Below are 15,670 nucleotides of genomic sequence, written 5' to 3' on the forward strand. Positions count from 1 at the left end.
CTGGAGACCCGGGATCGAATCCCACATCGGGCTCCCGGTGCATGGAGCCTGCTTCTCCCTCTGCCTGTGTCTCTGCCTCTCTCTCTCTCTCTCTCTCTCTCTGTGACTATCATAAATAAATAAAAATTTAAAAAAATTAAAAAAAAAAAGAAAGAAAAATAGGCTAAAGATTTGAATAGGTATAAAGAATAGAAAACATGAACAGCCCATAAACATATACAAAGATGTTTAACATCTTAGTAATTAGCAAAATCCAAACTAAGAGTTCGTATTGTGTCCACTAGATTAGGAAAACTTACAAAGCTGGATAAATTCCAACTTGATCACTTATGTGGAACCAGAATTCCTTGACACTGGTGATAGGAGGTCAATTTGTACAACCACTTTGAACAACTTGGCATTATTTTACTCTTCCTCTACAACTCAGTAATCCCATTCCAGGTGACATTCTAGAGAAACTTGTACATGTACCCAGGAGATGTGGGCAACTAGGCTCAAACTGGCAGGACTGAGCCCCTTCTCTCAGCCCCCTGCCCTCGGGCACCTGATAAATTCTTCTTCCTTCCGCCCTGTCTTCTGACTTACTGAGGACAATGCTGGACAACACTTGCCCTGAGGGCTGGGGCTTTAACTCTCCCACACTTCTGGGGGGTGTGACCCAGCACTGTTGGCCAGTTACTGGGCAAGCAGGATCCCATGCTTATCATCTGAGGGGAAGCGGTGGGATGAGCTAGAGCTACAGTGACTGCCTGGGGGACAAGGGAGAGGCCAAGAGCACTCAGGGTGTTAGGAAAAGAGGTGGCAAGGTGACAATTCATTCAAATAATAGGTTCCTCTGCTGCAGTACAAAAGAACAGGCAGCTCCATATGAGCCAATCAGAAGCATACGTCGCCAAGGGGAGAAAAGCAGGCAGAGCAGCTACCATTGTGAAAAGGGGGGAGTAAAGTGTGCATATACTTGGCCACTTGTAATGTGCATAAAATGCCTCTGAGAACAGGAAACTGGTCTTGGGGGAGGGGAAGGGGTAGTTAGGGGTCAGGAGTAGAGAGAAGCTTTGCTGCATCGCCTTTTGTACATTTTCATTTTGTACACTGTATGTGATACTATGGAAAATAGAGTTAAAAAAATGGAAACAAGATGCAGTCACAGGAAATATAACACATATGCAATTATTATGAGAGTTGAATTAGTTACTGATCATCAGGTGACATAATGCTACTTCCAGACCATTAAATCGGATTGCTCTCAACTTCAGTGAAGTTTCTTTACTCTTTTTAAAAAAAATTGGGGGACACCTGGGTTTCTCAATGAAGTGTCTGCCTTCAGCTCAGGTTATGATCCCAGGGTCCTGGGATCCAGTCCGACATCACACTCCCTGCTCAATGGGGAGCCTGCCTCTCCCTCTCCCTCTGCCCCTCCCCCTGCTTGTGCCTGTGTACTCTCTCATGTAAATAAAATCTAAGAAATATAATAATAAAAATAAATAAATAAATTTTTCCAGGCAACTTTTTCCAGTTTCAGACTTTTCCATGGGCCCTTGAAGAGCCTGTGGCTTCTTGCACTGTGCCTCCTAGGCCAAATTCATGGAGTAGATCAGTTCATCACCCATGCCCAGCAGCCTACCGGTTCCCCAAAGGCTACCCGTAGGCACACACTCCTTTGACTTAAAATCATCTATTGGGTCCTACCCTGAGGTTGTTCTTCAGTTCGAGTGAATCCAAGCAGAACTGGCATGACCCTCCCCTTACTCAGGAGCCAAAAGGCACAAGGCCATTTTCTGGACCTCAGTTTCCCATTGGGCCACACGGTGTATATATGTCTCTCCACCTATGATACTCCGCTCTCTCCTACCTCTCGTCCCCTTGCTCACTCTTCTCCAGCCACACTGATTCCTTGTTCTTCAAATCCCCCACTATGGTAGGCAGAATTCCAAGATGTCCCCCAAGATTTCCAGCTCTCCTCCTCACCCCCTGCAGGTGTATATGTCCAGTATATAATGCCCTGGACTGTGGATGTGATAGCGTTTACTCCCATGATCAGGTTATGATGTATGGCACAGGATGTCACACTTGTGACTTTTTTTTTTTAAGATTTTTTATTTATTCATTCATGAGAGACACACAGAGAGGCAGAAACATAGGCAGAGGGAGAAGCAGGCAGATGCTCAACCACTGAGCCACACAGGTGTCCCACACTTGTGACCTATAGAACCATGATTTAAATGGGTACTGTTTTAAGCCACTAACTTTATGGTAATTTGTTACATGATAATAGAAATTAAGGCTCAGTGGTTGTGCATCTGCCTTTGGGTCAGGGCATGACCCCAGGATCCGAGATCGAGTCTTACATCGAGCTCCCTACATGGAGCCTGCTTCTCTTTCTGCCTGTGTCTCTGCACCTCTCTCTCTGTCTCTCATGAATGAATAAATAAAATCTTAAAAAAAAAAAAAAGAAATTAATACACAAACCAGGCTTGCTCCACTCTGACTTTTGTCTGATGGGTCCCTCAGTCTGGAAGTCTCTCCCTACAGATCTCCACAGGGCTCACTCCCTCCCTCCATCCAGGTCTCTGTTCAAATGTCCCCTCCCAGAGAGGCCTGTCCGATCACATCATCTAGAGGAGCATCACCCCTTCATTTGCTATTCCCCTTCCTGCTTTATTTTTCTCTATGTCACTTATCACTACCTGACATTATATGGCTACAGTGTCATCTGAATAACTTTTTTTTAAGATTTTATTTATTTATTCATGAGAGAGACACACACACAGAGAGAGGCAGAGACATAGGCAGAGGGAGAAGCAGGCTCCATGCAGGGACCCAAAACAGGACTCGATCCTGGGTCTCCAGGATCACGCCCTAGGCTGAAGGCGGCGTGAAACCGCTGAGCCACCCAGGCTGCCCTGAATAAATTTTTTTAAACTTTTTACTTTGAGATAATTTAAAACTTACAGAACAATTGCAAACATTGTACAAAGAATTCCAGCATATCCTTCACCCAGAACCCCCAAATGTCGAATTTTTTTTAAGAGAGAGAGAGAGAGAAGGGTTGAAGGAGGGAGAGAGAGAATCTTAAGCAGGCTCCACGCCCAGTGTGTAGCTCAACATGGAGCTCAATCTCACAACCCTGAGATCATCACCTGGGCTTAAATCAAGAGTTGGACACTTAACTGACTGTGCCACCCAGGTGCCCCCAAATATTACATTTAAACAAGTTTGCTGGGATCCCTGGGTGGCGCAGCGGTTTGGCGCCTGCCTTTGGTCCAGGGCGCGATCCTGGAGACCCGGGATCGAATCCCACGTCAGGCTCCCGGTGCATGGAGCCTGCTTCTCCCTCTGCCTGTGTCTCTGCCTCCCTCTCTCTCTCTCTGTAACTATCATAAAAAATAAATAAATAAATAAACAAGTTTGCTGTATCATTTTCTCTTTGCGTAGAGAGATTTTTTTCTTAACCATTTGAGAGTAAGTTGATGACCCAATTCCCCATTGCCCCCAAATACTTTAGTCTGTAGTTTCTACAAACAAGGACATCCTCTGCATAATCACAGCAAAATCGTCAAAATCAGGATACTGACACTGACACATGACTACCATAGAATCTTCAGACCCCAGTCAAATACTGTTAATTGTCCCAATAATAACATTTTTCAATAAGCAAAAAGATCCATCCAGAAATACTCACTGTATTTCATTGTCTTATCTCGTTCATCTCCTTTCATCTAGAACAGTCCCTCAGTTTCCCCTTAACCTTCATTATCTTGACACTCACCAAGATTACAGGCCAGTTATTTCATAGAAGGCTCCTCAATAAGAGTTCATCTGATGGCTCCTCCCGACCAGACTTAGGCTTTGAGTCTTTGGCAGGAACATCACAGAAGTGACGTGGTTCTCTTTGTGCGTCTCACCTGGAAGCACATGCCAGTGTGTCCTATAACAGGCAATGCCACCTCTGATCACTTGATTCAGGTACTCTCTGCCCTGTTTCTCACCATAGAGTTACCCTCTTTCTCTTTGTAATGACTAGCTTATCTTGTGGGGAGATATTTGAAGACTATGTAACTACTCTGTCCCCAACAAATTTTCACAGAGTAGTTTTCATTTTAGCACCCAGCAACAATTCTGCCAGAGTCAATTATACCATAATATTTCCATCCTTCCCTCTACATTTGTTACTAGACATTCTACTGTGAGAAAGAGCTTTCTCTTCCTTCATGTATGTGTATGTCTGTATGTATATGATACCAGTGTAGATCCAGAGTCCTATTTTTATTCAATGGATTATAACCTGCTATTGCCATTATTTGTTATGATGCTCAAATAGTACCAGATTTGGCCAGTGGCTCCTATGCTCTTCTGACCTGTGCCCAGCATTACTGGAGCCCTTCTATTCACTTTATAGCACAAGTAAATGCTTCAGGCTCACTCTGTACTTGCCAGGCCCTAGCCCTCAAATCAGCCTTCTTCTCAAGGAGTCCTGGTTCCTTGCAGTGGAGGATGTTATACTTAGATACTAAGACACCAGGATCTGGGTACTAGGAGTACTCATGGCTATGTGGGTGTGAGTGCTCCTGGGCTCTCTTTGTGGACAGAGCTGAGAAATACACACATGTGCATGCGCACATGCATCTCTGCTTATCTGTCTATATGTGTCCAAACCCATGAGTTCACCCCAATCCCTCCAACTCCATTCCAGCACCACAGAGGTCACTGTAGCCTTTGCTATTTCCATATGTGCAATTCCCTTCTCTGACAGTGAGAAACCTGGCTCTCATTTTCCTCAATATATTATTTATTTATTCAATCCCCCATCCCACAGAGCCACAGCCTCACTCAGTTGCCTTCCCTACTTGACCCCACACCCTACCCTTCACTTCCAACAAATATTGAGAAACAGAGGGAAGAAGGAGGAAATAGAAAGCTGAATTTGTTTTGAACTAGTAATGCATTCACTTGGTACAAAACTATAGAAAAAGGGGCGCCTGGGGGGCTGAGTGGTTGAGCGTCTGCCTTTGGCTCAGGTCGTGATCCCGGGTCCTGGGATCCAGTCTCACACTGGATTCCCCATGGGGTGTCTGCTTCTCCTGCCTATGTCTCTGCCTCACTATGTCTCTCATGAATGGGTAAATAAAATCTTTAAATGTGTGTGTGTGTGTGTATATATATATATATGCAAAAGTATACAATGAAGTCTCCCTGACTGCCCTGGCTCTCTCATTCTAATCTTACTCCTCTCCATAGGAGACAAGTGTTATTGGTTTGTTATATACACAAGCTAATATAAAGATATTTTTTAGTTCCCCCCTTTTACCCAAAATATTCCTTATATTCCTTTTACTTGTCATTACTTCTAGGAGATCTTTCTGTATTTGTACATAAAAAGCGGTCTCATCCTTTTTGTGGCTGTATAATATTCTTTTGGCTACTCCATTTTTTAATCAGTTTGGTAACAGTAGACCTGTAGATTGCATCTTGATTTTTGTTAAGCCAAACAAAACTGCAATAAGGAAACTTGAATGTATTCATTTCACATGCGTCTAAACACATCCATACAATAAATGTTCACAAGTGGGATCACTGATGTGATCTTATGTGTTTAATGCCCGTATGGTCTGTCTCCTCTCTTAGAAGAGGAAAGCGACTCTGTTCTAGTCACTGCTATTTTCCCAGTACCAGGAACCACTAGAATATGGTAGGCACTCGATAAATATTTGTGCAATAAATGAATGAATGACCAATGCCCTCGGATTCTGGAGTCAACTGTATCTAGAATGTGTGGGGCACCCGTTGTGTGCTCGGTGCTATGCATCATTGTGCCAATCCTCCAAACTTCCATGTGAGGAAGGAACTGTTCTGACAGTCCCACTTCACAGATGAGAGCCCTGAGGCCCAAAGAGGGAGCACAGCTAAGCCAATATCATGCAGCTAGTCAACAGCCAAGCCATGGTTCCCAGCCAGTGAGCCAGACTCTGGAGCCACTAACAAGCTCACCTACTGCTCTCAGTATCTCTCCTCTCCCACCCAAGCTCAAGCGTCCAGCCCCACATGGACCCCTCACCTTGCCTCACCCACTTCCCTGGATCTCTCTACTTCTTCTCAGCCTCATCCCCAGCCAAAGGCGTCTGTTCCCCACCCTCAGCCAACACAGGAAAGGACCAAGGAGAGGAGCTGTCATTTCCATACAGCTGTCCCCGGGAGCCGGCCCTGCCTGAGCCTCCCCATTTTCCCTGAAAAGACTGAATTGTCTTGGCCGTTTGGGGGGCACCTCTCGGCACAGGCCGGGCTGCCTGGGCAGGGCCTGGCTGGGCTATTATCCTACATTATCTCACTCCTCTGCTCCTGAAAAGAGCCAGTGACTGCTCGCCCCCCCTCAGCCCTCCCCTGCTCGCTCCTGTCTTTTACACTTAATTACCTCACTCATTACCCCGCAGCCTGCAGAGGCCGGACCACAACTGGGGCGTGAGTAATCCCCGCATCACACACCCAGCCAGCCGGCCAGCAAGGAGCAAATTGCTCACACAGCCCATAAATAAAGGAACAGGGCCTACTCAGGCCTTCGGAGCAGAAGGACTTCGTGGCTGCTGCCATGAGGGGCAGGCATTGGCCCGAGGTTCTCAGTTGGTCTTTGCCAGCTCTGGTGAGATGGTTTCCACCTCCTCCAACCCAGACGGAGACCTTGAACTTCCCCAGGCCACTGAAGTCACAGCTCAATGCCTCTGACAGATGAGATAGCAGGGCCCACATCCCTTCCTCACCTTAGCCAGGAAACCATCCAAGCATGGCTTCCAGGCTTCCTAGGTGACGTGACCCCTCCAGCCATGCCTCACCACCATTGCCCCTGGCAGTGGGTGATGTATGCATTCCCCTCGTGTCCTCTTTATCCCCCAGCTCCTTTGCATGTGCTGCCCCTCTGCTTCCTGAACACTCTTCTTGAGCACCCAAGGGCCTGCTTAATTTCTACTTCCTTGAAAGGTCACCTCCTCTGGAGAGCCTTCCTGATCCCTCTGGGCTGAGTTAGGGATCTCATGGACTTCTCCCATCAAAGCATCAAGCCATGACATTGTCACTGTCTTTTCGCTTATGTCTTTGAAGGAAGGACTGAGTCTTCTACATCTTTTTGTCTAATGCCCAGCCCAAGTCCTGGCACATGATTGGGCCAATCACTAGGAACTAAGTAAACATGAGCAAGTGAGTAAGTGAAGGAATAAATGAATGAATGAGGTGATGAATGGGAGCTACACATGCTGGACAAAGGGGTTGGGCTCCTGGTCCCTGTGGCAGGGCCTTCTCTCTCCAATCTCAGAGGCTCCTGCTGTCCAGGGCTTCTGAGTACATCAGGATGGATGACCTAGGACCCCTCTGGGGCTGAAATTTCCTTCCCTCAGACTCCTCCCCTCAAATCACCTTGTAAAACACTAGCTTCTCACCTCTGGCATGAGATAGTCCAGCCGTGGCCCAGAAGGAGCCTGCACAACCTCTTCTCCATCAATTTATAGGTTTCTGCTGATTCACCACCTCCTCTATCACCCCAGGGAGGCTGGCACAGGAGCTGGCTGTGTGGTAGGCCTCTCCCATCTGGAGGACTTCACCTCATCCTCCAGCTTCCCTCCCAAACCCTGATAAGGTAGGGAACTTGAGAAGGTGGTGGGGAGGGAGTTCCCAAAGCTGGAGAGGCCAGAGTTCCTGGAACTCTTTAATATCTGGCAAATCCTATGGAATAGACTCTTTCTCAGATGCCTTTAAATTAATAAAATAATACACATAGAATCACAGAGTAAACCAATTACACTGAAATAGTTATCAAAATATGAAAAACAAGTTTGTATTACAGTAATATATTATTTATTATACATTATAACACAAGATCTAGCAAATAGCTATTGCAATTTCCAAGTCACGATGAATATAAATGATATTTCAAGATATCTGGAACATCTCTAATGTGATAAGAAAATATCTATGGTTTTTATTAGTGACAAAGTCACTGGTCCTGCTAATACCACTGCTTTCATCACTGAAGGAATGGTCAGTTTCAGATAAAGGCTAGTGAAATTAAAGACATAATACTTTTCTTACCCAAGTTCATGACAGACTTCCTGAATTCTTTCTATGGAGCCCAGGTTAGGGGCACCTGTAACAGAGGAAGACAAGTATGTTAGGAATGTGCTACCACTTCCCCTCCTATGTCTTTGCAGACATCCTTAATCAATTTCAGCAGTCTTTCCCACTAAACCCAAGCTCAGTTCCAGAATCTATTGCAACACCAGACTCCAGGCAACTGCTACCAAGCAAGGCAGGCTTTGAGCTGTTATCAATTGGTCATTCCTGGGGGGTGGAGGAGCAGTGCTCTGGGGAGCAGATGGAGGAAGAAGAGGTAGTCACAGGAGGTTCAGCAACAACACAGGGAGGTGGCTTGATGGCAGCCACATATTGGGTCATATCATGAACATGTATGGAGACTTCTCTGTGAGCCACTTTGTGCCAGGAGCTGGGGAACACAAACGTGGACAACCCCAGACTCCTGCTCTTGGAGTGAGGACAGTGGAAAGAACTGAGTGTCTGTATATCCCCAATGGGCCCTTCTGGGCCAGAAGGATAGAGCCTGTGGGATGCCATTCAACCTGAGAAAAATATTACTACTGGTGTTTCCAGACAATGGATGGGCAGCTGGATCTTCCAGGATCCATGGCAGCAAACATGCTTGAAGAATCCCCCAAGAGGGTCAGAAACCAGAAGTGAAGGCTTCATATCAAGAAAAAAAAAAAAAAAAAAAAAAAAAAGGGATCCCTGGGTGGCGCAGCAGTTTGGCGCCTGCCTTTGGCCCAGGGCACGATCCTGGAGACCCGGGATCGAATCCCACATCAGGCTCCTGGTGCATGGAGCCTGCTTCTCCCTCTGCCTATGTCTCTGCCTCTCTCTCTCTCTGTGACTATCATAAATTAAAAAAAAAAAGAAAAAAGAAAAAAAAAAAAAAAAGCCTTGGGACACCTGGGTGGCTCAGTGGTTGAGCATCTCTGCCTTTGGCTCAGGTTATGATCCTGGGGTCCTAGGATCGAGTCCTGCATCGGGCTCCCTGCATGGAGCCTGCTTCTCCCTCCCTATGTCTCTGCCTCCCTCTCTCTCTCTCTCTCTCTCTCTGTTTCTCATGAATAAATAAAATATTTTTAAAAAAGAAAAAAAAAGTCCCAAATTAGGTCGAAGCCCTGGTCTGAGGGAGACTTCACTGATAACATCAGTGGGAAAGAGGGCTCTGAGATCAGAGCTCACCCTGTTGACTCTAACGCTGGATGCTAACACTAAGACCTTTGTCCCTGCTGCTTTTGGACACTCAATACGGAGGCTGCCACACTCCAGCCAGAACAGCATGGGGCTGGCCTGGGCCACGTGACTGCCCCTGGCTGTAGAGAGGAAGTGGAGAAGTCCAGTAGAGACCCCACTAGTGGAAGGAGGGGGACTCACACGACCAGGGTGTTGGAAGGTGCTGGCAGCTGAAAGGAAAGTCACCCGTCTACTCCAGACAGCAAGATCAGGTGCTTCTGGCGCTCAGCTCTGTGCTCAGGACTTCCTACAGATTGTTTCTGTTAATCACCTCAGCTCTCTAGAGCATGTGCTGTGTTTATGAAGGCCCATTTTCCAGATGAGAAAGGTGATGCTTGGAGAATCTAAGTCATTTGGCCCATTCTTTTCACTGTTCCACAGAGGTGGGCCAGCTGGATTAGGAGAAAACCATTATCCACTTCGAAGCTGACCAAGGCAACTGGGCTGTGGGGGACACCAGCCCTGGGATCTCTGGGATCTCTGGCATTCCAGAACCTGCCACAGCATTGCCAGAATGGGTTCCTTGTGACCCAAGGAAGCTCAGGTTGCATTCTGGACTCAATACAAAAGTCATTTCCTCAGAGAGTTCTTCCTTGACCACCCCACTTATAACAGCCCCTACCTCATTCTATGTTTGCCCCACATCACTTGTTTTTTGTTTTGTTTTGTTTTGTTTTGTTTTAAGATTTTATTTATTTATTCATCAGAGAGAGAGAGAGAGAGAGAGAGGCAGAGACACGGGCAGAGGGAGCAGCAGGCTCCATGCAGGGAGCCCCACGTGGGACTCAATCCCGGGTCTCCAGGATCACACCCTGGGCCGAAGGCGGCGCTAAACCACTGAGCCACCTGGGCTCCCCCATCACTTGTTTTCTTAGTGTTTTATAGATAGGATGCTGGCATATCTACCCATTTGTTTATGATCTGTTGGCACAGTAGGATGGGATCTGCATGAAAGCAGGTCTGTTTATTCATGGCTATGTCCCCAGTCCTTAGCACAGTGCCTGGCACATGGCAGGTGCTCTGCAAACCTCTGCAGACTTACTAGCTGTGAGCCCTTGGGCAATTTCTTAACCTCTCTGTGCTCAGTGTCCTCCTTTATCAAATGAGTATGAGCATGCTATGTACATCTGAAAGTCATTGTGACAGTTCCACAAGTTCATGAGGTATCACAGCCAAGCAGACCTTTCACGCAGGCCACTTCTGTGCCCCAGGTGAGCAGGGATTTTACTGTAGGGCTTTGGCTATCAGAGCCATGGGGGTCAGAGAGGAGAGGCTCCTTGGGGCTGAAAGGTCCAAGGGGTCCACTGGAAAAGAATGGACTTGGAATTAACAAGGCTGACATTCCTGAGCATCAGCTTTGTGCAAACTGGCATCCTAAACACCTCACTCACTCCCCACCTGCTCTGTATCAACATCCCTATTTGACAACTAAAGAAACAAGAGGCACAAGGAAGACAGGTAAGTCACTCAGGTTAGGTAAATTGACAGTAAGCAGAAGACGTTGGATTTGAACCCAGACCATCCAAGCTTTTAACCCCTCTTCTCCCCAGCCCTCCCACAGCAGGGGTGAGATGGAGGAGAGGCTGGGAAGGTATGCACTAGGAGCATGTGGGGGTCCTGAATCCTTGGGCGTCTCTGTCCCCCACACCAAGTCTGGGGTCAGGCATAGGTCAATATTGAAAGTCCCTAGACTCTGCACACCTGGGCCATCTCCTGGCTTTCTCTAGAAGCTGATGGGTCCCAGCTGGTATATGAACAGAGGCGGGGAGCAGGAAGGCAGAACTGGGGGTGCTGAGAATGGTTGACTCCTCTGTGCCAGGAGCCCTGGGAGCCTGGAAATGCCAACTCGGCAGATCCAACAGCAGCCTCAGCATCTGCCATGGATGGTTCTGGGCTCGGCTGGTGGGGAAGAGAGGGAGGCAGGAGAGGCCATTGTAGAGTGAGGGCAGCAGCCTTGATCTGGCAGGCAGGAGCCTAAAAGGAACTTCCTGTTCTGTGCTTCAGTTTTTCCCAACTTTTAAATGGGGATCATGCTGGTATCCCAAAGACTATTCAAGTAGAGCTTCCAGTTCTACTCCAGGCTTCATACAATCCTATTTTATAGGTGCTATCTACCATTGGCCTTAGTTAACAGAGGTGAAATAGAGGCACAGAGAGGCAAAGTGACTTGCCCAAAGTAACACAGCTTGAAGAGGCAGAGCCGGGATTTAAACTTGGCTCAGGGTGACCTGGGCCCAACGGTGAACCACCTCACTTGCCTGAATGTAGGGCTCTGGTGTATGGGTCACTTAGCCACTCCACCCCCTTTCTAGAGGTTTCAGGGAGCCACTTAAGGTGTGACCTTATCAGGGACAAAAGTTAGCATATTTAGGAACAGCTCTAACTTTGAAGGAAAGACACTTTAATGAAAAAATTATAAGGCCTGTGATAGTCAGGATAGGGACTCGATCATCCCCAAAGGAAAAAGGTATGTACCCACTTGGTAGATTGTGGTGATGGTTGGATGATGTAATCCACACAAAGGGCTAGATTTGGCTCCCAGCACATAGTAAGTGCTCAGTAAATGTCAGCTAGCATTATTATCCATTATTATCATCTGGGACTCTGAAACATGTTCCTTCCAACCGCACAGATCCTATCTGTCCTGGGCTGGATCCTGGGGTCAAGCGGAAGGGTGGGGATTAGTGAGAGGAGAAAGTGTGACTAGCCAGGAGGGAGGAAAAAGTGCTCTGGGCAGCAGGAACAGGCCTGCAAAGGCCTTGAGGTGGGAGGCTCAGAGGGAATAGGAGAGAAGCTTCAGGAGAGTCTGTGACCCTGCCACACTCCTGATCCCTCCAGTTGGCCCCTTCCTGGAGTCTGCTGAGGCTCTGAGCTCCTGAGCCAATGAGGAATGAAAATGGAAGGCTGCCAGGGCCTTTGCAGCTGGAGAGGAGGCAGCAGGGCAAAGCGGTCAGAGCACCGCCTCTGGAGCAGAGACCATACTGGTTGTGAAACCTTGGACAAGTTACTGAGCCCCTCTGGGCTCAGCTTCCTCCCCTGTAAAATGGGGCTAACAGTATTGTCTGCCTGAAAAGGCAAGTGTGAGGATTAACTAAGGTAATATTTGGAAAGTGTGCAGATCAGTAATTGGCACAGGGCCCAGAGCTCTAAGTGTTTATTAAATGCATAAAGAAAAGCATGCGCAGCCATGGTAAGATGCCTGCCACTCGGCCCTCCTCTGGACTGCAGGCACCGAGAGCAAGGAACCAGGGCCTGGCCATTCTGTCCAGCATGGTGCTCCTCTGCAGAAAGTCCTTGCACTAGAACTCCTCCCTGCTGGCTGGCCAGGCTTCCTTGGGCCTACTCCGCTGCCCAAGGCTAATCTTCCCCATCTTCCTTTCTCCCAGCTCTCTCTTCACAGGTGCCAAAGCTGAACCCTGGCTGAAGGCACCCCTCTTTGCTCCACAGGTCTTATCACCCATAAAATTCTGTTCTTCCATCTCCATGTTCACATCTGCTTCCCAGAGAACCTAAGTGGCCCAAGAAAAAAGCCCACGGCTATCACATTCCAGAGGACCCCCTGTGTACCCTTAGGCGAGTCACCTCTCTGAGTCTTAGCATACAGAGCTTCATCTTTCTCCTACCTTCTCCTGACTGGCCCAGAGGAGGAGGGCCTGGATAAAACACACCGGAGAAATAAGGCGGCAGGAGTGAAGCTTACCAGAAAAAAAGAGCCCCATCAGCGTGGAGTGGATGCATTTGTGGCCACTCTCCTCCTTGGAATTCATACAGAATTCCATTATCAGCTCTGGACAGCAGCTCAGGGACCATCTTGTCCCATGCCCATTTGACAGACGAGAAAGCTGGAGCCCAGAAGGGGGAGCTGAGGGAGGAAAGCCGGAGCTAGAATCTGCCTCCTGACTCTCAGAGCAGAGCACTGCTCCTTCCTAACCACAGGCAGTGAACCCTGTGAATATGATGCCTCGTTACCTCTACGGATGAGCAGAGTGAGGTGCAGGGCAATTCTGCTGGCCACCTGGATTAACACAGCACTGAGATCCACACCCAGACACTAGCAGCTACCTTTCTTCCCTATGGGCAGAGCAAGTCTGAAATATGGAGGATACCAGGGCAGACTCCATAGGACAGGACAGCCAAGCCTGGAGTTCCCACTAGCAAGACCTGTTATACCAAGCCCAGGGCTCCTGGGGAGGCAGGCAGTGGGCCACATGGATCTGAAACCTTCTCCAACCCCCCCACAGGGTGGGTGACCTTGTAGTCTTGAACCAGTCATTTTAGCCCCATTTGTAGAATGGGGCATAACAGAGTCTTCTCCCTTGAGGTCATGGTGAGGCTTAGATGAATGAAGATGCGTAAATTAAAATAGTCAACAATTATCAAGTCAAGTTGCTATGTGCCAGGCACCCCTCAAAAGACTTTACAAGTACATTATCATTTAACCATCAGAGTACCCTTGTGAGGCAGGCCCTATTAATGCCCCCATTTTACAGATGAGGAAACAGAGGTACCAGAGAACCACACAGCTGGGAAGTGGCAGGACATGGATTTGAACTGAAAACAGACTGACTCTGAATCCCTCTAGCTAAAGCCTCTGGTGAGGCCAGCTTCTGTGGAGGGTAAGTGTTTAGAACAGTGCCAGGCACGCAGAGCTGCTCAGTAATGCTGCTGTTGATAGAACAATAATTATTATTGTCGCTGGGGAAACTTGCACCAGCAGTGCTATCTTCCCAAAAGTCAGAAGAATGACTATCCTGACATGTTTTACAAAATTTATCAGTTCTTCTCTATGGAAGGAAGGGAGTAGTTAGCAAGTGCTTGCGATAAATGTTTATTGAACTGAAACATTTTATGGTCTTTTTAGAAAACATGAAAAGACGGAGGGAGAGAAAATTCATAGACCTCTCATCCTCCTTTCACTTTTCTGAGTATGTTTGTTTTTATTTTGGTTCATAGTTGTGAACATGCTATGAGAGATTTCTGGATTCTACATCCTTGACTTAACATAATTCCACGAGCCCTTCCCTCTTATGATGATTTTTAATGACTATAAATAGTCCATCAAGCAGGTATCTTCTTCATCGCCCCCTCTCCATTTTCTCCAGTTTGGGGTTTTTATTCTAGTCTCTGATGCTGCAGCAAACATCCCTGAGATTAAAGTTCTTTACTTATTTGATGTGATTTGGAGAAATTAGTTTCTCATAGTGGACTTTCTGGAACCAGAAGCCAGTGTTGGGTGGGGCAGTGCTGAGGGGACAGAAGGCCCTAGTGATGAAGCTGTGCCAGCCATTGTGTACTTCATCCATGCTTCAGGCCTCCCCACCCCATAGGTATTTTTGAACCTCACTTTCTGGGCCAAAGGTTTCTCCTTATCTGCTAGGTGCCCATGCCACCTTCCAACCAGAGGACGGAGGCCAGGGATCTTATGCTAAACCCAGCACTAGTGCTCTACAAGACCGTGGATGTGTCACTTCTGGGGTGGATTACCTCTCCATCCTGCCCAACAAGAAGCCCTGATGACAGAAAGCCCAGTCCCAGCTCTGTCCCTGAGCCATGTGAATCTTCAGTGTCTTGTGAAGCCCTCTGGGCTCAGTTTCACTGTCTCTTTGTAGGAAATCGAAATGGTAGAACCATCAGGCAGGCCGGCAGAGGTGAGCTCATGGGCACCCAGGTGTCTTACCTACCCCACTGGACTAAGCACTTCTAGAAGTCTCAGCTCAGATGTCACCTCTTCCAGGAGACCCTTGCTGCCCACCCTAGCTAGGCAGCACCACTCTCCACCCCCGTGCCTGGTTTTATGTTCCTCGTAGCACTGAGCAACTATTTGAAGGGATATTATTGATATTAGCGTTTCCTTCTTCAGTGTCCAGCCACTGTCCCTTGAATGTCACTTCCAAGGAAGCAAGGACTAGGATTGTCACCACTCATTCCACAGAACCCCACAGACATGTGGGGTGCTCCAGGCACAACGGTACATATAGAAGCCACGTGTATTGAGCACCTACTATATGCCAGGCACCATTCCAAGCCTTTTATATATAGCAACTCTGATGATGCTGCCAAGCCCCTGAGCCCATAGCAGTTATTACTCCCATTTTATAAAGGGGAAAAGCAAGACACAGAGCAAGAATAACTTGCCCATGATACCACAGCTAGTCAGTAGGGAGCCAGGGTTTCCCACTGCACATTATAAGTATGCTGAGCCAAACATGGGACAGAGTCTCTGTCCCCACAAAGCTGGGCTAGTCCACAATATAGAAAGTTGGGGTTACTTCCTAGAGGAAGTGATCCCTCAGCTAAGTCCTGAGGACAAACAGGGATGTGCTAGGGTGAAATGGAGCAAAAAACAATCTGAACA

General features: G+C 47.6%; 1 non-coding gene across 3 annotated transcripts in view; it reads right to left on the reverse strand.

Annotated features, from left to right (window-relative positions):
• Positions 1–15,670, reverse strand: part of LOC102152990 — a 70,287-nt gene that overhangs the window by 27,777 nt on the left and 26,840 nt on the right. For all 3 annotated transcript variants that reach the window (XR_005377723.1, XR_005377724.1, XR_005377725.1), the window contains exons 2-3: positions 8,074–8,128; positions 3,770–3,905 (exon numbers count right to left, since the gene is read on the reverse strand). This is a non-coding gene — a transcript (uncharacterized LOC102152990). The remainder of the gene's footprint in view (positions 1–3,769; positions 3,906–8,073; positions 8,129–15,670) is intronic.

The sequence above is a fragment of the Canis lupus genome, chromosome 24, assembly GCF_011100685.1.
Source record: "Canis lupus familiaris isolate Mischka breed German Shepherd chromosome 24, alternate assembly UU_Cfam_GSD_1.0, whole genome shotgun sequence".
Lineage (NCBI taxonomy): Eukaryota > Metazoa > Chordata > Mammalia > Carnivora > Canidae > Canis > Canis lupus.